Raw genomic sequence first — 27,939 nt, 5'->3', positions numbered from 1 at the left:
CTTTGAGAAAATTGTGGCACCATGCAGTTGATCAAGTAATTCATCAATAATAGGAATAGGGTAGCGATCTTTTACCAACACAAAGTTGAGGGAATGATAGGCCACACATCCACCAAGATCCATCCTTTTTACGAACAAGTAACACAGGCGATGAGAAAGGGCTCTCGAGCTAGGATGGATGAGACCAAGGTCAAGCAATTCTTTTACCAAGCGTTTGATCTCATTTTTCTGAAAGTGCAGATACCGGTATGGTCAAACATTAACCTGCGTACAACCGAAGGGGTCGCCGAACGCATCTGACAAATTACTCAATGTGATGATAATTGGTGGAGGAATGAGGCTTACACTATTCTCCACTGATGTCGTTTCCAATTGCAAAATAATACCATTGATGCTCTTGGAGGAGAAGGCATTTGGATGGAACTTTGACTGGTAACCAAAGCGGATGGAGACCCCTCACTAACTAATGTGTATGTAGTCTCATTCACCTTGAAATGCATCGTTAAGTTAGCAAAGTTCCATGCAATGAGACCCAAGGAACGTAGCCACTGAGCACCCAAAACAATGTCGCATCCATTTACAGGAAGAAGAAAAGATTCGGATGTGAAATTAAATCCCTGTAAACATATGTGAACTTCTTTGCACTTGCCGAGACTTTGAAGAAATCCACTATCGGCAAGCATGACTTGTAGTGGATTTGTGTGTTGTACCGTACACCCACAATGTTTTGCCAATGAAAGAGGTAGAAAATTATGGGTTGAACCAGAATTGATTAGCACTGTAACCATTCGTTTCTTCAAGTAGCCCATAATCCTCATAGTAACTGATCGAATTGTGGCAATAGTAGCATGGATGGAAATTTCTGGATTGGTTGGGTGGCCAAGAGCAGAATCAAGATCCCCACTTGAATGTTCCTCGTATGGCTCAGTTGCATCCAGAAGTAGGAGTTGTGGTGTTTTACATTGATGTCCGGGCTTGAATTGTCATCACAATTGAAGCATAAGCCTTTCTCTCATCGTTTCTTTTGTTCTACAAGAGCGAGGCATTTATAATTTGGGAGGCTAGGCGTGGTGTTGGTGGAGGAGGGTCAGGAACTTCACGTTGTGGCGGTGCAACTCACTCCTTCGACTGTTGTTTGATAGATTGGACAGCCAAAGTGAGATCATGGATGGAAGACAGGATTTTTTGACTCTCCGAGTGCATACGATCCTGATGTTGTTTGTACTGGGGAAGAAATTGCTCAAAACGATCATGTAATTCCTTCATTGTCACCATGGTAGAGATTTAAAACCTGTCTATGATACCAAATGACAAGGCCTAAATACTTAGAGTCAATTCACTTAGAAGGAGAATCGTTCATTGTATAATAAACTAATTTTTTATTGAAAAATTGTGCTGGAAAATCTATTACAGACCTGCTTTAAATAAACAAAGACTCCTAAAATCAGACTCATACTAAGAATAGGAATAATACTTCTAACTAAATAGAATTCAAATAAGCAACAAACTCTAGAATTCAAATAAGCAACAAACTCTATATATAATTAGTAGGAATCATGTTCCTAACATTTTCTTTTATGCAATCAAAACACCAACAACATTCTACAAAGATATCTATTTTCTCAGGAACATTTTCATGTGATAGGTTGCGGAAATATATGAATGTATATACACAACACTCTAGAAAAAGAATTCATAAAGAAACACAAAATCCTAATATGTATACTTATATACATATTCCAATGGTTGGGATAAAATGGTAAGGTTGAAGAATAGTTTTAAAAGATAGGTGTGGTAACCACGTTAAGATTGTGACACGTACCCCTAAAATATGAAATTATCTTCTAAAAAAAGGCGGAGACCGAGCTGTCGAGCTTATTTAAATCAATATGTTAAAGTAATTTACATCAGAGAGATCACATAGGAACCTAATCCCGAGCTCATATTTGATCTGATCCCTCGCTCGTATCTAATCTGATCCATCGCTCATACCTGACATAATCCTGAGTTCATATTTGATCCCTAGTTTGTATATAATCTAATCTCGAGCTCATACCTGACTTAATCTTGAGCTCATATATGATCTAATCCTGAGCTCATATCTGACCTAGTCCCTAGCACATAAATAATCCTTATTAAGTATCCTAATTCAAGCATATCTTTTCCTTTAAAATGCCTACAAGATCTTATTAGATTGATAAGACATCACATATTAAATTGATGGGGCATCACATGTCAGAATTCTTCATTTCTCTACTTTGTATTAATGATTTGCAATACTTACACATCATACTCAAGTGTTTGCTAAGTGATAGACCCATCTTCCAAAGCACTCAAGTGCATCTCAATACCCATTTCATCATGCACCTGGAAAAGTAATGTGGTGACACCTATTTCTAAGACTTTACTATAAGTATACATTCTCAAAACTAAAAAGTGGGTTGGTTGAGTTCTGATCTCCATATATGTACACTATTCATCTTCTTCTTCATTCATCTTTTTTCTATCTAAGTACTAACTTGACCATCAGAGCATTCTTGGTAGGCACAACATTGGGCCTCATCATTCTCTTCTTCTTGCCTTCTATCGACCAAGAAGTGGAGAAAGAGCGAAGATCAACCATCATCAACAAAAAAGGAAGATGGTTAGGTCAAGATCAAAGCAACCATCCCAAGAGGTCAACCAAGTCAAAACCAACAAAAGAGGAAGACCTTTATATCAAACATACACTCATAAGACAATTCTTATCTTGACAAGTGGAAGCTCAAAAAGCTTCTACAATAGGGTATACCAAATATTTTCCAAAATGCCTATATGCAGTTTTTTTCTTTAATAGACTAATGCAGAATGACCTCATTGCCTTTTTCTTTAACTTGAAACCAAAAACCCATAGATTTCTTTTACTCAAAATTTTCATCTTCAACCTCTTGAATAATTTTTTTTAGCTTAAATTCCATTATTAAGATTAATCTACTTTGACCTTCAACTCTAACAAACAAGATAGGAAGATGAGGTTAAAAAAATTAAAATAATTTATTATAGATGTTGAAAAGCTCGAAGATGACTGGTTTTAGGAATAAAATCTAGAATGTTTCATTATAAGTTGAAATGAAAGTACTTTAGTTGTTTTTCGTTGGTTTAGTAAATAAGAAAAAGATTGAAGGGGTATGTCATCAAATTGCAGATAGAGGTATCTTCAATTTGATAGAGGGGTGTCTAAATCACCTAAAATTTTGAAGGGGGGGGGGTGTTCAAAGGGGGCATGTCATCAGATTGTGCTTGAACTAACTGCGTCAGTGGTTGTGCTTGAAAATGTCGAATCATGGGTGGTGCTTGGAAGGAGACTTGTGGGGTAGGAGGCCTTGGAACTGCTGCCATAGGGGAAAATAATTAACGATTTGGTTGGATGTTGACTTGATCTCTTCCTTCTTCCTTAACCCATTTATTGGCTTGCTATACCTTGGACCTGGAGATGAGGTTGTTTGTCAACCTACTGCTGAAAGGTTGGTAATTAATCTTGATTTCAACACATCCTGTATCTTGTCCGTGATCTGCAATGGTGATAAAAACTAGCCATAGTATGTCTGATGAGATGTGTGTAATAGTGTTGCCCCAGTATTGAAATGAAAAGTTGATAATTAATCTTGATTTCAACAAATCCTCTATCTTGCATGTGATCTACAATGATGATTTAAACTAGCCATAGTATGTTTTGATGTGATGTGTGTAATAGTGTTGCACCAGTGTTAAGATGAAAATAGTCTTCATCTTTAACTTGATCATAGGGGGTTTTACTTGAACAATTGCATCTCTCCAGTGTTGAGTATATTGCCTCATGCCTTTCATTTGTCTTTCTCATCATCTTTAACCACCCCTTGTATCCATATCTACTTCTGTATTGAACCAATAATAGGCCATGAACATATTTGCTTAATCTTGCTTATTCTCAATATGGATGGGGTTTAGTTGAGAAGACCATTATGAGGCAAATCTTGATAAATTTCACTGAAACAATTGTAAATAAGTAAGGACTCAAGACTTTGGGGGGTTTTGAGCTCATTTACTTGGGTTTTGGAGTCCTCATTATTCAAAGAGTTTAGATATGAATGAACACCACTAAAATAGGTTTTGAAATTCATTTTTGGACTTGTAGTGACTTCATTTCAATGGTAAGGGTATAAGTTTACCTAGAGAGTTAGGTAAGGAGGTTTGGTTGAGGGGACAAAGAAGGTGTTAGGTTACCTTGTCCCTCCCATCCATTGATGGTTACCAAAATGATCATAAGTTAAAGCTTTTAAAACTATTTATTTTTTTATTTTTAGATAGTAGAGAAGATAAGAGAAGTTAGGAGATTAAAGAGCTATAGTTTGGTTTACAAACTAGTGAAATAAAACAATAAGTAAGCCCTACACCAAAACATATGCTTGTTGGATTTTTTATGAGTTTGGAACTTTGATGAAAATTTACTTGGATTTCATCATTTGGGGTCCTCAAGCTTCAATTCCTATCTATGTTCTTCCTTAAGAGTTTTTATTTATCGATTTGATCCATTGGTAATGTTCATGAATTGAACAAGACCACGAAGGGATCAAAATCTTATGCATGAGATGTTAACCACTTGGGATAATCTTTTTATTGGTTTTAGAGTTAGACATAAGTCCATAGGAGCCTACACCTTAGTTCAATAGTTCTTTTGGATGTGATTGTGTGCATGGGGGGGGGGGGGGGTGTATGCATGTAATAGACTTAGTAAGAGAAGATTACCTCAAAAGAGGATTTTCTCTCTAGCTTTATTGTCATCAAGAAAACAAAATAAAGAACAATTATTCTAGAAATTTAAATTGCATGAAAGTAAATAAACAAAAACATCTATGCTAAGAATTTTGTAGAGCTTATTAAGGACTTATAGGGGGAGATTGCCTTACTAAGAGGGATTACTGTCATGCCCCGACCCACAATAGTACCAATATTGTCCTTGAGTTAACCGCCCATGGATTCATGATTTTTTTTTTTGGGCTTTTACACCCAAAAGGCCTCGATACTATATAGGGTTAGTTTGCCCCTTATGAATACTTCAAACACTACACTCTTGGGTGATGTGAGACTAAACCTCTCACCCCGTATCGTGCTACCTCTAGGAGTGGGTTATCACATTCACCCCCTAGCAAGGCACACGCCCACATATGCACGAGGCTATCCTCCCACTACGCATGCAATAGGTTCTAATACCATTTGTCACGCTCTAACCCACAACAATATCAATATTGTCCCTGAATTAACCATCCATGGGCCCAAGGTTTTGTTTTTGGGCTTTTACACCCAAAAGGCTTCAATATTATGTAGGGTTGGTTTGCCCCTTATAAATACTTCAAGCACCGCACTCTTGGACGAGTTACCGATTAAACCTCTCACCTTGTGTCGTGCTACATCTAGGAGCGAGTTACCACAATTACCTTCTACTCCCATGTCTTGATATTAGAAATTAAAGATGTACATTATAACAAGAATTGAAACTAAACTTGAAGTAAAAGCATTAAAAATAAATAAAGAGGATTTGAGAATAGGGGATTAGAGAGGGAGATTGTTGCTTAGCCTCATCTTGATTTTCTTCTTCTTTCATTCTTTTTTCTCATTCATCTGCTTCTTGGGTTTGAGAGATTATTTGAACAAAATTTTGGGAAGGATTGGAAGGCTTAAAGAAGGGATTTGGACATACTTTTGAAGCTCAAAATTGATCGATGCTTTGTAGGTATAAAATTGAACAAATATTTAAAATAAACTTGGTGAGTAAGATTCGTTCCATAGGGACAATCGTGATTCAATGTTTCCTTCGATTTGAAACCAAAACAGAATTTAAAAATAGATTTGAAAATATGCAGCTAAGTGTAGAATAGAACTGAAATAAAAATTAAAATTAAAGCAATATAAAAGAGTAGAGAGATCAATTTAACCTTCGCAAGCCCACTTAATAGTCTAAACAATCCTAATTCGATCTCAATCCACGCAACAAATCATTGTTCGTGGATCGGAATATAAATCGCTTAATGTTCTTGAAAATAAATCTAATGGTAGAGGTGATTAGTGAATTAAGATGGTATTCTAAGATTCATATCTCAAGTGTCATTGAGCATGATTAAGCTTGATCTTATCTAAGCATGGATCATCAAAATGAGTACAATTGATATAAATCTGATAATCCGAACTTAATAACTTCTCACAAGCATAATTAAAATAGTTAGAAGGAATTGTTTAAACAAATCAAGATAAACTCACTCCGGCATCATCGACCTCTCTATGGAGAGTCTAGCCAATCATCGTGAGAACAAAATTACAACAAAAGTAAAATGTAGAGAACATGGTGGAGAAGAAAATAAGGTAAGTCTTTGTTGCAATTTGATTCCTTCTTGATGATCCTCCAATAGAGTTACAAAGAAATTTAAATAACAAAAATGAAAGGAAAACACTCTTTCGATCTCACTTTTACAAGAATTCTTTTTCTCAAAAGAAAACTAGAAAATTACAAAGAAATTGGAAGAAGAAAATGGATAAGAGAAAATAAGAGGGACCCTTTCTCAAGAGATTGAGACTCTATTTATAGAGAAAAAAAATGTAGAAGAGTCTAAAAGTAGCCTCAATTTTTTTTTCCTAAGATATTACGGGGTTTGAAGGTGTTAGGCATTAACCCCACCCGGTAAATGCTGGTCTCTACTTTTTTTAAAAAAAATTTACATTGCTGAATAGACCTAAAAATAAATAAATAAATAAAATACCTGGTTGATTGTAACAATTGGTTCTCTCAGAGCTGGCGGAGAGCGTCCTCGTGTGAGTTTTTCTATTTTTTATTCCTTACTAAATTCGCTTTTGGTCTCCAAGATGAGGTATCCTCCTCCTAGATCTAAGTATTTTCTATTTTTTTTGATATTTTTTAGAGGGTTTATGGGTGTTTTTGAAGGGTTTTTAGGTATTTTTTAAGCAAAACCTGGGGTTTGGATGTTAAATAGGGAGTTGGGGCTTCAGATTTAGGGTTTTGGGAAGGATGAGGGGTGTTTCTGACCTCTCTTTCCTAGGGTTTCTCTTGACTTGTGAGATTAGGTTGTGAGGCTCATTTTTATAGAATTTTTTGAAAGTTTTTTAGTTTGACTACGTCTATTTAAGATAAGGTTACTTAGGGTTTAATTAAGATTTTGAATTAGGATTTCCATTTTTACATACAATAAAAGAATATTTTTTAGTTTTTTTTTTTTTGAGAACCCCCCTGATTATATTTTAAATCTTTAGAACTCCAAATGTAGGGGCCTTCTAATAAATATCAGGTAGGCCCCACTTGAATAAGTGGGCCACCACCTAAAATTTGGCCCATGGGCTTAATTAATTGATTTTATTTGTTTAAAATTTAAAATTTAATTTATTAAGGTTTCATTTTACGTTCATTAATATTTTAATTATTAATTTAAAAAATTTAAATTTTTAGGGTTGAAAAATTATCGTTTTACCCTCAAAGAGGGCTTTTGCGTTTTGAAGTCATTTTTCGATGTTTTGAGATGTTTTAAAATCAGTTTTTTGTAAGAAATTCAATGGGAGTATCGATTTCTGTCATTTATGGGTTTTTGACGTGAAATGGTCGTGGACCCTATGAGGGGTATTTTTGTAATTTTGTTGAGTTTGGTAAGAGTTGGCAAAACAGTTTATTTGATTTTAATTTGTTGTTTTATGTGTTTAAAATGATTTTTCTAAGTGTGATGTAGGCTTTAGGGATGTTTTGATGTCAGGGGTATTTTAATAATTTGGTCATTTTTTACTGATTTTTCTCGTAAAGTTTCTTTTTGTCTCAAAATGATAATTTTTATCTTTTTTGATCATATTTTCTTAGCGTAACGTAGTTTCTAAAGTTTTGTTCACTTGAGATACCTCATCTGAATTTCTGAAACATATCTAGTAACAAACAAATAAACATTGAAATATTCATCCATCATTAGGACCGTCGCAATCGGATTGATGATTTGATTAATCAGGTGAGTGCAAAAATGGGGTGTCTACAATAAGTTACTCACGTGGATAAAATCCTGAAATTAACAAGCGATGTATGCCAATTTCTGAATTTTCAAAACATTCACTTTGAATATTCTTCGACTTAACAAGTGAATTATGATATAATTTCAAAACAGTGAAAAAATGTTACATCTATCAATTTTGAATCATCACTTTCCTAAACATGAAAGTTGTTAACATAACTCAGATCGCACTAATCGAAAATAAACCTTTTTTGAAAAAGTGAAACCAGTTTGAACATAGCAAAAAAAAAATGTATTTTCTAATGAGGAAAATAATGAGAAAAAATAAAATAAAACAAGTCAACATTTTCTTTTATGGACATGCCTCGAGAATAAGAGAGGATATTAAAGAAAGCAAACATGATAAGAAAAACACGATGAGAAGAAATGAATGAAAAAAAATATTTAATAAAAAAATCTAATATACCTTTGTAACAGGATGATGGCTGAACATGATCTCTTCAGGCACAACTTTGAAAGCGAGAGTAGATTTTCTGATGAGAGAGACTCCAGTTGGGGACGCGTCACTACTGTAATAGAAATAACGAAGTAGGAGAAGGTTGAAGATGATGGTGATGCGGGTAGCTGATTGAGGCTGTTGTGAGGGTAAAGAAGAATGAAGAAGGGTGGTCTAGGATGAAGGAATGGCTGCTTTAATGGAGTTAGAGAGAGGAGGGAATGTGTGCATGTCACGTTAACGGCTATAGTGAGACATTAAAGAGAAGCATAGAGCTAAAGTGGCTACTGTAATAGTTGCAATGCGACGTTAACAAGAAGAAGAGAGTTGGAATAATTGCTGTAAAGTGGAGGACATGGTTGAGAGTTGAAGAAGATGGCTATGTAGTAGACGTGGCTGTGTTGTGGACGACGTGGCTGAGAGTTGAGGAAGGTGGCTGTGCTATGGAGGACGTGGCTATGTTGTGGTGGATGTGGCTGAGAATTGAGGAAGGTGGCTGTGTTGTAGAGGACGTGGTTGAGAGTTGAGGAAGGTGGCTGTGCAGTGGATGACGTGGCTGAGAGTTGAAGAAGGTGGCTGTGTAGTGGAGAGTTAAAGAAAGAGGGAGAGAATGAGAGACATAGAGAACCAGTCCAGAGTGGGAGTGAGAACGGGGTGATGGTTATTGTTTCCTTTTCCTTTTCTTTTCTTCTCTCTTCTTCTTATGCTTTTCTTTCCCTTTTTTAGAGAGCAATTGCCAAGAAAAAACCAGCCTAAAGTCGTCAGCCCCCCTCCCCCTAACGTGAGAAGGCCCTACCATTTTATATTTTTTTCTCTTCCTTTTTTTTTTTTTTCACTTACCCTTTTCATTCTTTTTTTAATAATAATTAAAGGTCTACTCTCTCCTATATTTTCTTCTCTATCGAATCGATGAAGGGGACATGCATGGGTTGCAAAGATTAGGTACTTCTCGTGGGATAAATTGCTATGGTTGGTGGTTCATTTAAATGATTTTTGGCCAATTATTTGATTGAGATTGGTAAGATATTTAACCGTCCGAATTTGTTTATTTGATTTTTCTTATTATTATTTTTATTTTCATATATTGGTCGACTCACAATTGGTTTGATTGGATTTTATTTCCATTTTGAATTCAATTCAATTTTTAAATTTTCAAAATGATTAGTTGTTTGAATTTTAATTTCAATTCGGTTTGATCGATTGGATTTTAATTTCAATTTTATTAATTGATTTAATTTCAATTTTAATTTGGTTGGTCGATTTTAATTTTTGTTTTGATTAGTCGATTGAATTTTTTTTTATTTGAATTGATTGATTGAATTTCAATTTTAATTTTGATTGGTTGGTTGGATATATTTTTTTTAATTTTAATTTTGATGTAGAATTTTCAAGTTGATCGTTCCATTGAAGTTAAAATTTTTGATTTCAATTTTTCTAAGAGGCAAGATCTCTATGTAAAGGTCGGATCTCGAGGGTAGTTTCGGTCATTTTATGTTTTTTCATAAATTTATCTGTTTTAGACGATTTGGGTCCCGTTAGACTCGAAATCATATTCTAAAGGGAATGAAGGTATTTTTGAGATTTTTCGGAGGTCCGAAATTTATGCGGGGTATTTTCGTCATTTTATTAATTTTTGTCAATTTTTACGAATTTTGGCATGAGATTTCTTTTAATCCCAATGTGATTGTTTCTAAGTCTCAAGGTCTCATTTTCCTAGCATTTCGATAATTTTAAGATGATTTTGTGTCGAAATTGGAATGGATTTTGAGATGACTTGGTGAATTGGGGTTGGCTGGTGGATTTATGTGGATTGGATGGATGATTTTGGGTTTGATTTTGACGAAATTGGATTTTAGATTATTTTTGGGTGGAATTTTGATATAAAATTTGATTAACATTTTTTTCCAAATCGAGTTAGATGAGAAGATGTCTATGAATGAGAACATGCCATGTCCGACTGTGTTTTTGACAAGCTTGTCGATATGTGGGAGTAGAAAATTATCCTTTGGACTAGCCCTTTTCAGGTCTCAATAATCCACACATCCTCACTTTTTCATCTTTCTTTAGCATCGGCGCTATGTTCACAAGCCATTCTAGATAAGTTGATACCACTAAAAATCCTGTATGTACTGCTTTGCAATCTCATCTTTGACTTTGAGAGTCCATTCTAATTTTAATATTCTAAGTTTCTGTTTAATAGGCCTTGTATTAGGAATAATGGGTAAACAATGTTTAACACGATTTGTTTCAAGCCCTGACATATCCTGATAAGACCATGCGAATACATATTGGTACTGTTGAAGGAATTCAATCATATTTGTCTTTTGGGCTGGGGTAAAAGGGATCAAATCTTGACTATTTTTGGGTCCTCTTTGGATCCAAGATTCATTGAGTCTATCTCTTTGACATTTTCCTGGTGGTATTTCTCATGATGTTCCACAAGTTATTTTAGTTCTTTGGGTACATCGACTATTGTGTATCAAACTTTTCTTCAATCTCCATGAAATCGAAGTTGGGTTTGACATTGTATTAATTCGATTCCCGCTCAAACAGTTTTGTAAGTTTTTTGATTTTTTTGAGATTTTATTAATAAGTGTGGATCTTCTAAACAAATACCTTCCGAGGACGAAGGTCCATTAAGATCCTTGAGGAAAGAAAAAGAAACTAACAAGAATTTTTTTTGGAGGCCAAGGTGGCCTCAAGGGTAATTGGAGTGATGTTTGATTACCTGTTTTTTCTGTCTTGAATTGCTGGACGAAGCACCATGCATGAAATGAGGACTTTATTATATTATTACATTTTTTGGGTAAAAAACAAGTCCCTCTCATGGTGGAATTGGAAGAGATCCTAGAAAGCTTAGGAAAAAGAATGATGATCCTAATTGCGACCCTCTATTGTGATTTTGGGTACTTGAAGAAATGCAAAAGAACTAACCTAGAGGAATCTAAGACGTTCGACTATAGATCTTTAAGGAATGAAAAAGGGAAATGACAATGAAATAAATTGACCTTTAAGAGGTTTAGAGATCTTTTAAGAGATCCGAAATTATGAAGCAAAAGTATTCTAAATCGACCTTTAAGAGGTCCAGCTATCTTTAAGAGATCCGATCTATGAAATGAAAATGCATTAAATTGACCTTTAAGATGCCCAAAGATTTTTAAAAGTTTAGAAAATACTAAATGAAGACTATCTAAATTGACCTTTAAGAGGTCTAGATATCTTTAAGAGATCCGCAACTACTATCTAAAGTGACCTTTAAGAAATCGAGAATCCTTAAGAGATCTAGATTTACGAGAAAAGAAGAAAGGACCACGCCTGAACTTTCTAACAATTTAATGCTTGACTTGAAATGATCTTTAGACGAAGAAAGGTCCTACCCGAACCTTCAAGCATTTGAGTATCTCAAATATGGGAGACTGGGAGGAAAAGGTCCCTGCCTGAATCTTTTAGAATTTGGGAGTCAATCTAAATTGACCTTTAAGAGGTCGGGAATCTTTAAGAGATTTAAAACTACCCAAAATGAAGACAAGTCCCTACTCGGACCTTCTAATATTAAAACACTTGATCTAGGGTGACTTTTAAGAGGTCGGGGATCTTTAAGAGATCTGAACTACAATCTAGAGTGACATTTAAGAAGTTTAAGAGATCCAAATTTACGAGAGATGAAACGGGCAAACCAAATCTTACCTTGGATGTTGGTGATCAAAGGTCTGTGTAACTCACACCTGTGCACTACACAAGAAAAGTTCAAAGCAAAAGTGGCCTGGCCACTTTATGACAAATGGCCAAGCAAGGCTGTACTTGGCCGTTTGTCCCAAATGGCCAAGAAAAACTTTTTTTTATATCATTGATTGATTGGTCTTGAATTGATTAAGTGGGTCCCACTTGATTGATTGAGAGTCCTTGATTTGGTCTTAACCATTGGATGCGAATGAGCTCTTGGATTTATTCGATCAAATTGAGGTGTCTACAACAGTTACACTAGTAACTTGTCTTAACCATTAGTTTTGGGTAAGGAAATTCAGTTGAAAAATGGGGTAGGTATTAGCCACTCCATCCTACCCACCAAGGTGGTGGTTATCTAGTCTTCGTCAAATGTTCAGATTCTAAATTATTTTAAAAATCATTTTTATTTTTGAACAAAGTAAGGTTTCCAAGTATGGAATCTCAATATTATGAATTTTTTTTAACTTATATTAACTTAATGAATTTGAGCCATCTTGGCTAAATTCCTTGCATGCATGATGCGATGATATGTGAGTGCATGTAAGATTTTCTAAAGCAAGAGTGTATGGAATCTAATGTTGGTGTGTCGAAAGTGATGGAATGAGCTAAGTGTTCCAATAATTGGAATTTTAATGTTTGCTTAGAATGGGGAGTAACATCTCATTAAGAGAAGTGTTATTTGGACTCTAGAATTATGAGTGATGATGATACACTTCCAAAGACAAGTGCCCAAATGGAGTTTAATTTTCATTGGTTTGGAGGGAACTTCTCCATGAATAGAGAGTGTCCACCTTGTCACATTGCACACTTTTCAATACTTAGTGCACTACGTCATAATGTGCAAAAATTGAGTGCTCAAGATAGTTGTTTAAAAAAAAAATGATTGCCCAAACCATTGTAAGAGCAGTTGTTTAAAAAGGGGTCGTTTTTCATTTGTGATAGTCTAAGTCTGTAGGAAAATGACAATTGTATTGGACAGTTGGAAAAAATGACGGTCTATGACTCTCATTTTTCTGGATTTATAAGTTAAAAAAAAAACAATTTCTTTTTGATAGGTAACGACAGTTTGATACATGTATTGCTAATTGCAATCTCGATGAGTCCATTATGGATATGGCATGTCAAAGATCATTAGTTTGTTGGATTTGGACTTATTAAGGTTGAGTTTATTTTTTTCGGAATTCATTTTTCATCAAGCAACAATAATGAATTTTCACTGTTTAGTAAAAAGGAGAGAACATAACATGTTCTACAAAACAGACCGAATATGTTGCATTTTCCATATGTAAGACTTGATGTGTATTAAATAATCATATATTAAAAAAAAATTTAAAAAGTATATAACTAGGAAAATCTCAATAGTCTGAAGGCTTCTTTGGTTGTAGACTTGTTTAGCTAGGTGGTGTTTAGCAACTATCCACTACAAGAAAACAGTGAATCAAGGACAGAGTGGTAAAATGGTGAAAGACCGTTTCTTATTAAAAATGGTGAAAGACCATTTTACGCCCTTTCACCCTTAAAAACCCGTTTCTAGTTGCTGGTTTATATCGAAAAAATTGGGAGAAACCTTTTAGGTTTTTCATTCTAACAGGAACGAATGTCCCATCTTCTTTTCTCCCATCGGTTTCTCCCACGATTTCAAAGCTTGTTTCCATTCAAGTCGATTTCAATCATATTCATCTTTGATTTCGAGAAGGTGAAGTTCATTTCGAAATGGTGAAGGTTGTTTCAACCTTGTTATTTTCGATTTTGAGAAGGTGAAGCTCGTTTCAACCCTATTCGTCTTCAATTTTGAGAAGGAAGTTAGCAAACGAACATGTAAGATCTTAATCAAAGTTTTTTTTTTTTTTTTTTCTATCGCAGTCTTCTCGTTTTGGGATTTTATTTTTTATTTTTCCTCATGATTTGTGACTGATGATATTTGCAATTCTAGAATTCTCAGAGTGGATTGAAATTTAGTATTTTTGTTAATTATCGTAAATTACATCCTGTAATTTCTAATATTTTTGGTCAAATCTAATTTCTTTTAATAATTTATTTAGGATAATAGCTGGATTGATAACTCACTATTACTTGGATGTACTGATTTGCTATATCCTTTATGTTTCAGATTATCTGATTTGATTCTTGGAGTGAACTTTTGGTTTTTGATCCTTTTAATCCAAAATTATGGAACATCCAGGAAGTTTAATTTATGTTTTGTTTATTTGGCTTGATACAGTAAACTCTCACATAACTGTTCTTGGAGTTAAAATTATAAATATTTCTTTTGCTTCTCCGTCTAGATGAGTTTTCATGTTTCAAATGTAATGTTCTGATGTTTGTAATTCATGTCGAATTGAATGTTGCGGACTTGTTTTATTACATTTACTATACATGAACTTTCTTGAATTAATTTATGTTAGAAGTTGTTCAATTCAGTGGGAAACTCTGTCATCTGGATATGTTTTGTATTTCAGAATCAATTATCCATTATTTCTAATATGCCCATTCAATCAGACTTTCGCTATACCCATTGTTTCTATCCGTAAAAGATTTTCATATGAAGGGATGGTTTGCTATTTAGAGAAGGATACTTAAAAAGATTTTCAGATCATGATAGGTTATTTGTTCATGATGCAGAATTTGAAGCAGGAAAAGCTTTTCAAGTGTTAAATTTAGTTCTTTTCATAATGAACCTAACATGAATAAATCAATTGAGTATAGTGAAAACATAGTTAATCTTGGACCTAGTGATCCTGTCCACTTAAATGTGGATTCTCGTTTAGGTTCCTTGGTGTCTCCAAATTCTACAAAAGGAAATGAATTTAATGGATCTGGCCTTCTTGCAAAGCATGGTGGAAAAGACATGTAGTTTCCTTGTTTGCTCAGGCAAAGGAAGCTAATGGATTTTGGACTATTTTAGTTGTTGCAGCTTTGATGAGCCTTGTAATTTTTGGGCAACGGTGGCAGCAAGAATGTTGGCAGATTCAGCAACTTAAGTGGCAATTAAACGTTAATGATGAGGTATGCTCTATCATCCAGAATAAGTAAGGTTTGATATGTAGCATATAATTCTGTTTATTAAAGTTTATACAAACATTTCACATTTTAGCTGTGATTGGGGATAAAATTTTGAGTTTTTTACATTTAGTGCCGTATAATGTGTTGAGCCAAGTTGGGAGCTTCTGATTATTGACACACTTTAGTGATCTCCAACCATTTTGGCAACCCCAGTGGGTTTCTATGTCTTAGTGCACATCTGAATAAATTTTAGATCATTGTGGATGCAAGAAAGCATTTACCAAAATGCACACGAAAAATATTTAAGGCACTCAAACAAGTCTGTCATATATTATATGTATGTATGTATCCTTTTTTTATATTTATTCTTTCTCACAAACTGTTCAATATGGGATTTTAGTTTCCAATCCACACTCATTTCTAGTATCGGTTAAGCTGTTGACTCTCATTGGGGGTTGCATGTCTAGAGGGATTTTTTCCCCAAAAATCTCTCAAGTATGATACTATGAATTATATTTTGACAGGATTCGCTATTGTGGTCTAAAACTAATACTAGTTGCACTAGTTTTATTGGATTTTCAATAATCCTATTGGATGAGACTATCGTTGTTCTTCTCATCGGAATTAATATTAATCTTACTTTTACCTTACTTGTGGGGCAAGTAAGGGATTGAACCCAAGAGAAAGGGGGAGTAGAGTTAAACTAATAGGATAAAATTTGAATTAACCAAAAGGAATAAAAATTATTTTTCTTTATATTTTTGAACTAATCAAGAAGATTTAAAATTACTAGAAAATTAACCAAAGTAAATGATGTTAAAAGCAAGTACTCTTATGAAATTAAAGCACCATTGGAGGTGGATCTACCTAGAAAATTGTTGATGAGCAATTCCTAATCTCTAGTCTTTTTATAACTCAATTGTAAGGGCTTGGTGTTAGCTCCTTAGATCGAAAAGTTTAGCAAATAAAATCAAATGAAAGAACATAAACAAAGTAAAATTCCTTCAAAACTTTCTACTACCAATTATCTAGTTTAAGCATACTTTATCTTGATCTAATTTAAGTATAAAGTATCTATATTAAAAATAAAAGATGAAAGAAATTTTAAAGAAAACTCATAAGTATTTTAGATAAAAGAAAGGCATGAAACTAGAAATAACACAAAAATTTGCTCTAGGCTTTTTCACTCTCCAATGGAGGGGAGCTTAGCCTAATGTCATTGCAAGAGAGGGAAGATAAAAGATGAAATAACTTTTTTTCATTTCATAAAGAAACTTATAAATTCTTCTTCTTATACTTCTTACAAGACTATTTAGCAAAAAAAAAAAAAACTAGAAGATAAAAATATAAAAAATAAGATAATAGACTAAGAGCCTTAGATTAAAGGAGTCTTGGATAAGAGAACCAAGAGGGACCCTTTTTCTAGATATTGAGGCTCTATTTATAGAGAAAAATGTGTGTAGAAGAGTTTAAAAGTAGCCTCCACTTTTCTTTGCACAAAAAGACAAAAGAGGAGAACATGAGTTAAGGATTAGGACATTCCAAAAGATTAGGGCATTTCAAAGTGGGCTGATGAGATTATCGTTGTTCTTCTTACCGGAGTTAATAATAATCTTACTTTTACCTTACTTGTGCAAGTAGGGGATCGAACCCAAGAGAAAGGAGGAATATAGTTAAGCTAAGAAGATAAAATTTAAATTAACTAAAAGGAATTAAAACTGTTTTTCTTTGTATTTTTGAACTTATAAGAAAATGTAAAATTGCTAGAAAATAAACTAAAGTAAATGAAATTAAAAGCAAGTAAACTTATGAAATTAGAACACCATTGGAGGTGAATCTACCTAGAACATGTTGATGAGCAATTCCTAGTTTCTAGCCTTTTTATAACTCAATCGTAAGGGCTTGGTGTTATCTCCTTAGATCGGAAAGTTTTGCAAATGAAATAAAATAAGGGAACATAAACAAAATAGAATTCTTTGAAAACTTCCTACTACTAATTATCTAGTTTAAGCATACTTTATCTTGATCTAATCTAAGCATAAAGTATTTATATTAAGAATAAAAGGTGCAAGAAACTTAAAGAGAACTCTTAAGCATTTTAAATAAAAGAAAGGCATGAAATTAGAAATAACACAAGAACTTGCTCTAGACTTTTCCACTCTCTAATGGAGGGGAACTTAGCCTAATGTCATTGCAAGAGAGGGAAGATAAGAGATGAAATAACTTTTCTTCATTTCATGGAGAAACTTACAACTTCTTCTTCTTCTACTTCTTACAAGACTATTTAGCCAAAAGAAAATAACTAGAAAATGAAAATACAAAAAATAAGACAATAGGCTAAGAGCCTTAGATTAAAGGAGTCTTGGATAAGAGAACCAAGATGGGACCCTTTCTTTAGAAATGGAGGCTCTATTTATAGAGAAAAATGTGTGTAGAAGAGTCTAAAAGTAGCCTCCACGTTTCTTTACATAAAAAGATAAAAGATGAGAATATGAGTTAAGGATTAAGGCATTTCAAAGGATTAGGACATTCCAAAGTGGGTCCAAATACTTTTGCCTTGAGATTTGATTCCAAATTGTTGATTTTTTGCACAAGAAACACACGTAATTAGATTTATCTAGTAAATTAATTTATTTATATATAATTAAGCCTAATTAACATGCAACATGGTGTTTTGAGGCTTAACATGATTATTACCTTAATATGGAGAATTAGGTACAAAAATCAAGATAAATAATCAGAAAATGTGCGTATAATTGAGTGTTTGGAGACACTCATCACACCCCCAAACTTACCTTTTTCTAGTCCTTAGAAAATAAAATTGCCACTTTCGCAGGCACCTCGACTGCATCTACCGAATGCAGCAAGCCCTTGAACCGCTAGGTTACCCCTAGTGGACGAGTTTAACTCGTGAGGGTTTGCAGAAAATATACCCACAAAATTTGAAAACAACTTTGAAGTAAAAATAGTAAAAATCAAAACTTATATTGAAAAGCACAAGTCTTGTTTTTTTTTTTTTTTTTGGTTTTGTCAATTAATTAGAAGTACTGCATGGTATAGAGTCCCAATCCTTTTTTCTCTATGACAAAACTTAGACTTAAATTGACCTTTGAGCGATAGTGGTTTTAACTTAGAAATTTAAGAGATTCGATTTCCTAGAATGAGTTTCAATCTTCTAACTACTCAAGAGTGGTTGGAGTAACTTAGGATTTAATTCTAAACTTAGCATCCTGTCTGGGGTAGTGAGAAGTGTGGATATTCACTTTAATACCTCTAAAGGGCTTTATCTGTGATATTCCAGTATACTCACATTTTTACACTTGATGACTTTCACCCTATTAAAACTTTACATAAACTTTTGGATCTTTGAATATATATATATATATATATATATATATATATATATATTTTTGGAAGGTCTCTTTTTTTTCTATTACTTCTTCACTCTTTTTCTAAGAAAAGTAGGCAGCCCTTTTCAAGGTATCCAGTCTAATTCAATGGTTGCTGTATAAGGTGTATACAACCCAGTTCTATTTTTCTTCTAATCAGCCAAGCAATTGAATAAGGAAGTTAAAGTTCATCAAACCCAGTTTTTCCTTAAACTCTAGGTAGAAAGAAGGTAAGAGCTCTCTTAATACAATCTAGACTCTTGGTAACCTTATTAGAAGTGACTATAAACCAAAAGATAACTTTGCTCTAACTTTTTCCTAAGAGAAACACAAATGGGGACTCCAGATCATAACTTCCAATGAAAGACTGATTAAATATTTTTGACCAAGTGCTTAAAGATACAAGCTACGATTTTGAGCCAAATACAACAAAGTCACCAACTTTTTTTTTTTTGAAATAAAAAAAGAAAATAATAAGTGGAAATCCGACCTATACACCCCCAAAAGTTAAACATTATATTGTCCTCAATATTTCAACAAATACATGCAAAGGTAAAATTGAAATTGACAAAATGAAATGAGGTGGGTTAGATAGCACCTGAGAAAGACCTTGCAATGTCCCCTGAAACGTGTGGGTTGCCTCCCAGAAGTGCGAAGTTTAACGTCTTTAGCCAGACGAAAACAAAGTTAATTTTGATAGACGGGGTTATCAAGGAGAAGAACTTCCTCCTGCGGAACATACTCGAGAAAAGGTTTGAGACGTTGGCCATTCACTTTGAAAGTGGATCCGTCCTTAGGATTAAGGACTTCAACAACACCATGGGGGTAGATTGTTTGGATAATATATGGGCTAGTCCATCGAGACTTAAGTTTTCCTGGAAAAAGGTGGAGTCTGTTATCATACAACAAAATTCTTTGATTAAGAATGAAATTCCTCCTAAGAATGTGCTTATCGTGAAAGAATTTAGTACGCTCTTTGTACCTTTTGACACAATCATACGAGTCATTTCTAATATCTTCTAACTCATCTAGTTGTAATTTTTGCTTCTCACCGGCTTTATCAAAATCAAAGTTGAGGCGCTTGATCGCCCTATATGCACAATGCTTGAGTTCTACAGGGAGATGGCATGCCTTACCAAAAACTAACCGGTAAGGAGACATCCCTATGGATGTCTTGAATGCGGTCCTATAGGCCCAGAGTGAATCACTCAATCTTAAAGACCAATCTTTCCTTGAAGGATTGATTGTCTTTTCTAAGATAGTCTTTATTTCCCTGTTAGAAATCTTCACTTGCCCAGTTGTTTGTGGGTGGTAAGGTGTAGCAACCTTATGCGTTATGAGGTTCTTCATCAACACAGCAAAGATTTTGTTACGAAAATGCAAGCCACCATCACTTATGATAGCTCGCGGAGTACTGAATCTTGAAAAAATCGTCTCCTTAATGAATTTTATTACAACCTTGTGATCATTAGTTCTACATGCCACAGCTTCGACCCATTTTGACACATAGTCCATGGCAACTAGGATGTATTGGTAACCCTAGGAGATAGGAAATGGTCCCATGAAGTCTATACCCCACACGTCAAAAATTTCAATGATCAAGATATGATTTTGAGGCATTTCATTTCTCTTAGAGATTTTTCCTAATCTCTGACATCTATCACAAGATTTACTAAACTCGTGGGTATCACAAAAAATACTAGACCAGAAAAAACTGCATTGTAAGATTTTCATAGCGGTCTTCTTACCACTGAAGTGCCCTCCGTAGGTATGATTATGACAAAACTCTAGGATATTGACTTGCTCACAGGTTGGAATACAACGTCTAATGATTTGATCGGGACAATACTTAAATAAGTATGGCTCATCCCAGAAATACCATTTTTTTTATAGAAGACGGAATTTCTCTTGACTAGTCATTTCAATTGGGAATTGACCTGTAACTAAGTAGTTGACAATGTCCACATATCATGGAGCGTTGGCTTGAGAAATTTGCATAAGTTGCTTATTGGGAAATGAGTCAGAGATGGGTAAGGACTCCTCAAATGACTTGTTAACTATCTTAGACAAGTGATCAGTTACGATATTTTCTGCCCCCTTTTTGTCTCGGATCTCGAGATCAAACTTTTGTAGAAGTAGAATCCAACGGATAAACCTTGCTTTAGCATCTTTCTTTGATAGAAGGTACTTCAATGCTGCGTGGTCTGTGTAGATCACAACTTTAGATCCTATGAGGTAGGGACAAAATTTTCTAACGGCATATACCACTGCTAGCATTTCCATCTCTATTGTAGAGTAGTTAAGCTGAGCATCGTTAAGGGTTTTACTAGCATATTGGATAATATGAGGTTGTTTTTCGATTCGCTGACCCAAAACAGCTCCTATTGCATAATCTGAAGCGTCGCACATAACTTCGAATGGAATGTTCCAGTTTAGAGGTTGAATAATGGGTGTCGAGGTTAACTCGAACTTGAGTTTGTTGAATGCAGAGAGACATGATTAGGAAAAGTCGAAAGGAACATCCTTTTCCAATAGCTCACATAAAGGCTTCGAGATTTTCTCGAAAACTTTAATGAATCTACGATAGAAACCCGCATGGCCTAGGAATGACTTAATTTCTTTGACCGTTCTACCTCAATCCCTTTAGCAGAAATAATGTGCCCTAGCACAATCCCCGATGTTACCATGAAATGGTAATTTTTCCCAATTGAGGACTAGATTGATCTCGTTGCAACTTACAAGGACCAAAGTTAAGTGATGGAGAAATTCCTCAAAACTTGGTCCGAAAACTGAAAAATCATCTATGAACACTTCAAAATATCTTTCTAGCATGTCAGAGAATATACTCATCATACACCGTTGAAAAGTAGAGGGTGCATTGCACAATCCAAAAGGCATGCGACGATATGCAAAAGTTCCAAAGGGACAGGTGAAAGTTATTTTCTCTTGATCGATTGGAGCAACATGTATCAGGTTGTACCTGAAATAACCATTTAAGAAGCAATAGTAAGAATGTCCTGCTAGACGCTCTAACATTTGATCAATGAAAGGTAAGGGAAAATGATCCTTAGGAGTCATTGAGTTGAGTTTCCTATAATCGATACACACTCTCCATCTATTTTGGATTCGAGTGGGGATTAATTCGTTGTCCTGGTTCACTACCACAGTGATACCAGATTTCTTAGGAACTACTTGTATAAGACTCACCCAACGACTGTCAGAGATAGGATAGATAATACCCGCATCTAGCAATTTCATCACTTCCATCCGAATCACGTCTTTCATGACTGGATTTAGCCGTCTCTAAGGTTCTAAGGAAGGCTTAATGAAATCCTCTCAACGAATGTGTGCATCACCACAGATGGATTAATTCCCTTGATGTCAGCTATACTCCAACCAATAGCTTATTGATTTTCTCTTAATACTCCTAACAACTGTCCCTCTTGAACTTCATTGAGGTGAGAGGAAATGATCCGGGCAAGTTTTGATTCATGCCAAGAAATACATATCTCAAGGTCTCTGGAAGCGACTTGAGTTCAAATTTTGGAGGCTCGACATGAGAAGGAACAAGATTGGATGTGCGCATAGGAAGACTTTCAGCTTTTGCATGCCACCTCACAGAATCTAAGAGGAACGAATTCAAGCAAAGCATTGACTTCGCTTATAGACTCTTCTACATCCAAGTCAAAGCCAAAGTGAGCCAAACAGTTCGCTAGGGGATCAGAGTACCCTAACTTTTGATACGTTTGATTGATTAGCGTATCTATCATGTTCACTTCCTCCATACCATCATCTACATCAATTCCTTTAAAATTATGGAAGACGTTCAGTTTCATTTTCATATCCCCAAATGCTAAAGTCATAATCTCATTTCTACAATAAATGACTGCGTTAGACGTGACTAAGAATGGATATCCTAAGATGAAAGGAATATGACTGTTCGAATTGATGACTGGCTCTGTGTCTAAGACAACAAAGTCAACAGGGAAATAGAAATATTTGACTTTAACTATCACATCCTCAACTATACCCTTTGGAATTTTTATGGACCTATCGGCTAGACTCAACGTGATATCGATGGATTTCAAAACTCCCAAACCTAATTGTTTGTAAACCGAATATGGTAAAAGGTTCACACTGGCCCCTAAGTCTAAGAGACATTTTTCGACCACTTGATTTCCAATATGAATGGCAATTGTCGGACATCCAGGATCCTTAAATTTTGGTGCAATCGTTTGTTGGATGAGCGACGAAGCTTGGGTTGCCATGATGGCTTCCCGAGGAAACAGTGTTTTTCTTTTAGCTGTGGTCAAATCCTTTAGGAATTTCGCATAAGAAGGTATCTGCTTAATGGCATCTAAGAATGGGATATTGATATGCATATTTTGGAAGACTTCCAAGACACCCTCAAATTGCTTACCTTTTTTAGAATCTCTAAGGCGATGGGGAAATGAAGCTTTTAAAATTGGCAAAATGATGGGAGGATTCTCCAAATCTTTTTCTTTCTCTTTTGGAGATTATGACTTTTTTTTGAACTTTGTCCTTCTCTAGGACTTTTTCTCCCTTGTCAATAGGTTGGACTTTGTTGTCCTCCTTTTTTTCCTGAACGCAAGGTGTGGATAGCCTGGACTAAGTCTTGTGGAGCTCTAGAATGGCTTCCTACTTCGTATTGACCTTCTGAACCGTGTGGAATCAAAGGTTGACCTCTAAGGTTAGGGATAGTCTGACTAAGAAATTGACCTTTCTCTCTCCCACTCAAGGAGAGAGCTAACTGCCCAACTGAACTTCCATCTTAGCTATGGATTACTCAGTGATCTGGTTGATCTGAGTTTGATTTTGATGGGTTTGCTGTTGAGTTTGGATGAACTGTTGTTGCTGCCTCATCAACTCGACAATCATAGATTCTAAGGACGACTGTTATTGGGCAGGTTATTGGGAATTGGTCATGGGATCTGGTATGATGGCTCTGTAATCTGTAGATTGTTAGGTTTGATAAGGGACTTGAGGAAAATTGGCTTGGTTTGTGGAAGAACCAGATTGCTTAGGAAAACTCCTATTGTAACCTGACGGACCACTAGATTGAATAGGTTCGTTCTGTCTGTGTGAGAAATTAGGATGTAACCTATTATCTGGGTGATACGTTTGACTAAAAGAGTTTGGAGTTGACTTTTTAAAAGTACTATAGCCATTAATCGCATTTGTTTGTTCAGCTTTGATTTGAGGCAAGGTGGGACAACACTCGACCAAATAGTCGTTGCCGTCGCATACGACGCCCAAAGAACTCGGTTCAACAGTCACTTGTGAAATTGTACGAGGGTCTAGGTGAGGTTTGGATGCTGAGATGGTAAATGCATCTAACTTCTTCGTGAGATTGGTCATACCACTTACTAGATTAGACATAACATATTTAAGATCAGGGTCTGCCTTCATCTCATACATGCCTGTCTTCCTAAGTGGATCATCTCTATCAAACTCTTCTTGGTTAGTGCTCCAATTTTGAGCATTCTCGACTAACTCTACGAGAAAATCATACATTTGGTTGGGAGTCTGGTTCATGAATTGACCTTTATGCATTTATTCGACTAAGGTACGTTGATTCATTGTTAATCTTCTATAAAAACTTTGCACCAACTATGCTTTGTCAATGCCATGGTGTGAGCACTTGACCAATAAATCATTGAATCTTTCCCAAGTTTGAAAAAATTCATCATCAGGACGGGCTCTAAAATTTCTAATGGAGTCATTCATTTTCTCAGTTTTGGCCATGGGGTAGAATTTGGCCATAAATTTCTTGGATAGAACATCCCAGGTAGATATGGAATTGGGTGTTAAGGAGTTCAACTAAGCAGCTGCGTGGTCTTCCAGGGATAACGAGAACAGAATAAGCTTGATACTTTCCTCATCTAGATTCTGATTTCTAAAAGTTTGACATATAGTCAAGAAATGATTAAGGTAGGTGTAAGGTGGTTCACGCTCTAAACCGTGAAACTTAGGGAGCATATTGATGGTGGTAGCCCTAATTTCAAACTGAGGTGTATTGATCAATGGTAAAACAATGCATGTAAGAGGAGATGCCGATGCTAGAGTGAAGAGCTCATTGAGAGTTCGCTCTCGATCACCCATCATAACTACTGATGGTGTCTTGCGTATCCTACTGATGGTACGTTCGATCTCAAGATCAAATGGTTCTAACACGTTATTTTATGAACGTCTACCAACCATGCAAATCGCACAGTTGATTAAACAATCACGAAAAGAAAAGACTGGACCTAGATAGGTTGCTTAAAGCTAGACAGCTCATACCTGGGTAGAAATAGCACAACTAACCTTCCAACTCGATTCTATGAGGTCAATTTTGAGTCATTCGAATATCCAGATCGGAGGTGGCGCACAATGCATAAGCAAAGGCACTCTTAAGTCACCTTCCTTTCTTGAATAGACTGAGTCTATCCCCTCAAAGGGCAAGATCTTACTAGATACAAAAATGACCAAGAAGCACAATTGGCACAACTTGAAGCGAAATTTCTCCTATTGAGCTCGTGGGCCCTATAGTCAAGTCTAATTTATTTTAATTAATTTGATTGGATGACTAGTGAGTTGATTATCCTAATTAAAGCAAGGAATTGGTAATGACTTCCAATCCTTATCTTATCATGTCATCCTTAGGAGAGGGGTGCTCTTTACTACTTAATCAACTATTCCAAGTGTGTGCAAATTTGAAAAATAACATACAAAGGCAAGGAGTAACCCACTAGCAAAGAGAGGCGTGGGTGTTTCGCAATTACCTCCCGTGCTAGACGGGGTGAAGACAGTTTGAGTCGACTTAGGCCACCAACTCCAATTTTGGTGTGCAAACCTAAGGAGCCGTGACGGTATTGTCCACTCGTTGTCCTTCCTTAGTCTATTACAATCCAAGCCTTCTTGGATAATTAAAAAAAAATACAAAGAATCTTATACAAGTGTTTCTAAAACAGAAAAATAAACCTAACTAAAGATTCAAGGAAATTGAAAGAAAAGAAGAAAAAAAATATTTACCTACAAGAAGCAAAACATAAATGTTAGCAGAAATGATAGTAAACGGACTCAAAAATAGAATTTGACTTATCACAATCTTGCTGACTTAGTCACATTTTATAGAAAATTTTGTTATACCCCAAATCGATATATTATAATAGATAATCGGAGATCGGAGCAGAAAGTTACAGTCAGTTTAAGTTCTGCTGTCTAAGGTAAAAAAATAAACGGGAATGACTTTTTTTTTTCAATGTTTTTTTCTTTTTTCTTTTCTCTTAAAACCTCAAGAACATTTGAACTTATAGAAAAAAACCAAAAGAAAAAATAAAATAAAATAAAAATGAAAGAAATGAATTTTAAATCAAAACTTACCACTACTACCTTTACCTCTCCCCGGCAGCGACGCCAAAATTCTGATGAGACTATCGTTGTTCTTCTTACCTGAGTTAATAAAATCTTACTTTTACCTTACTTGTGGGGCAAGTAGGGGATCGAACCCAAGAGAAAAGAGGAATAGAGTTAAGCTAAGAAGATAAAATTCAAATTAACTAAAAGGAATTAAAACTATTTTTCTTTGTATTTTTGAACTTATAAGAAAATATAAAATTGCTAGAAAATAAACTAAAGTAAATGAAATTAAAGAAAGTAAATTTATAAAATTAAAACACCATTGGAGGTGGATCTACCTAGAACATGTTGATGAGTAATTCCTAGTTTCTAGCCTTTTTATAACTCAATCGTAAGGTGTTAGCTCCTTAGATCGAAAAGTTTTGCAAATGAAATGAAATAAGGGAACATAAACAAAGTAGAATTCTTTGAAAACTTCCTACTACTAATTATCTAGTTTAAGCATACTTTATCTTGATCTAATCTAAGCATAAAGTATCTATATTAAGAGTAAAAGGTGCAAGAAACTTAAAGAAAACTCATAAGCATTTTAAATAAAAGAAAGGCATGAAATTAGAAATAACACAAAAACTTGCTCTAGACTTTTTCACTCTCCAATGGAGGGGAACTTAGCCTAATGTCATTGCAAGAGAGGGAAGATAAGAGATGAAATAACTTTTCTTCATTTCATGGAGAAACTTACAACTTCTTCTTCTTCTACTTTTTACAAGACTATTTAGCTAAAAGAAAATAACTAGAAAATGAAAATACAAAAAATAAGATAATAGGCTAAGAGCCTTAGATTAAAGGAGTTTTCGATAAGAGAACCAAGATGAGACCCTTTTTCTAGAAATGGAGGCTCTATTTATAGAGAAAAATGTGTATAGAAGAGTTTAAAAGTAGCCTCAACTTTTCTTTGCACAAAAAGACTAAAGAGGTGAATATGAGTTAAGGATTAGGACATTCAAAAGTGGGCCCAAATTCTTTTACCATGAGATTTTGATTTCAAATTATTGATTTTCTGCACAAGAAACACACGTAATTAGATTTATCTAGTAAATGAATTTATTTATATATAATTAAGTCTAATTAACATGTAACATGGTGTTTTGAGGCTTAACATGATTATTACCTTAGTATGGAGAATTAGGTACAAAAATCAAGATAAATAATCGGAAAATGTGCGTATAATTGAGTGTTTGGAGACACTCATCATGAGCTCAAATGCTTTTGCCTTGAGATTTTGATTCCAAAATGTTGATTTTTTGCACAAGAAACACACGTAATTAGATTTATCTAGTAAATTAATTTATTTATATATAAATAAGTCAAATTAACATGCAACATGGTGTTTCGAGGTTTATCATGATTATTACGTTAATACGGAGAAATATGGAATCAAGATAAATGTCCGAAAAATATGCGTATAATTGAGTGTTTCGAGACACTCATCACACCCCCAAACTTACCTTTTTCTAGTCATTAGAAAATAAAACTGCCACTTTCGCAGGCACCTCAACTGCATTTAACGAATGCAACAGGCCTTTGAACCACTAGGTTACACCTAGTGGACGAGTTTGACTCGTGAGGGTTTGTAGAAAATATACCCACAAAATTGAAAATAACTTTGAAGTAAAAATAGTCAAAATCAAAACTTATATTGAAAAGCACAAGTTTTTTTTGGTTTTGTCAATCAATTGTAAGTAATGTTTGGTATAGAGTCCCAACTCTTATTTCTCTACGACAAAACTTAGACTTAAACTGACCTTTGAGTGATTGTGATTCTAACTCAGAAATTTAAGAGATTCAATTTCTTAGAATAAGTTTCAATCTTCTAACTACTCAAGAATAACTGGAGTAACTTAGGATTTAATTATAAATTAAGCATCCTGTCTAAGGTAGTGAGAAGTAT

At 34.8% G+C, this 27,939-nt stretch overlaps 1 long non-coding RNA gene across 3 annotated transcripts in view; it reads left to right on the top strand.

The window, feature by feature from the left end:
• Positions 1–9,290: 9,290 nt before the first annotated feature.
• The window catches only part of LOC147400353 (uncharacterized), a 56,075-nt gene continuing 37,426 nt past the window's right edge, over positions 9,291–27,939 (top strand). For 2 of the 3 annotated variants that reach the window (XR_015179312.1, XR_015179314.1), the window contains exon 1: positions 9,291–15,240. This is a non-coding gene — a long non-coding RNA (uncharacterized LOC147400353). The remainder of the gene's footprint in view (positions 15,241–27,939) is intronic. The other variant, XR_015179313.1, reaches the window with a different exon arrangement.

This window comes from Akebia trifoliata, chromosome 6 (assembly GCF_017979445.1).
Source record: "Akebia trifoliata isolate Shusen 1 chromosome 6, ASM1797944v1, whole genome shotgun sequence".
NCBI lineage: Eukaryota > Viridiplantae > Streptophyta > Magnoliopsida > Ranunculales > Lardizabalaceae > Akebia > Akebia trifoliata.
Note: the sequence above shows the minus strand (reverse complement) of the source record. Positions and strands in the feature narration are given on the sequence as shown.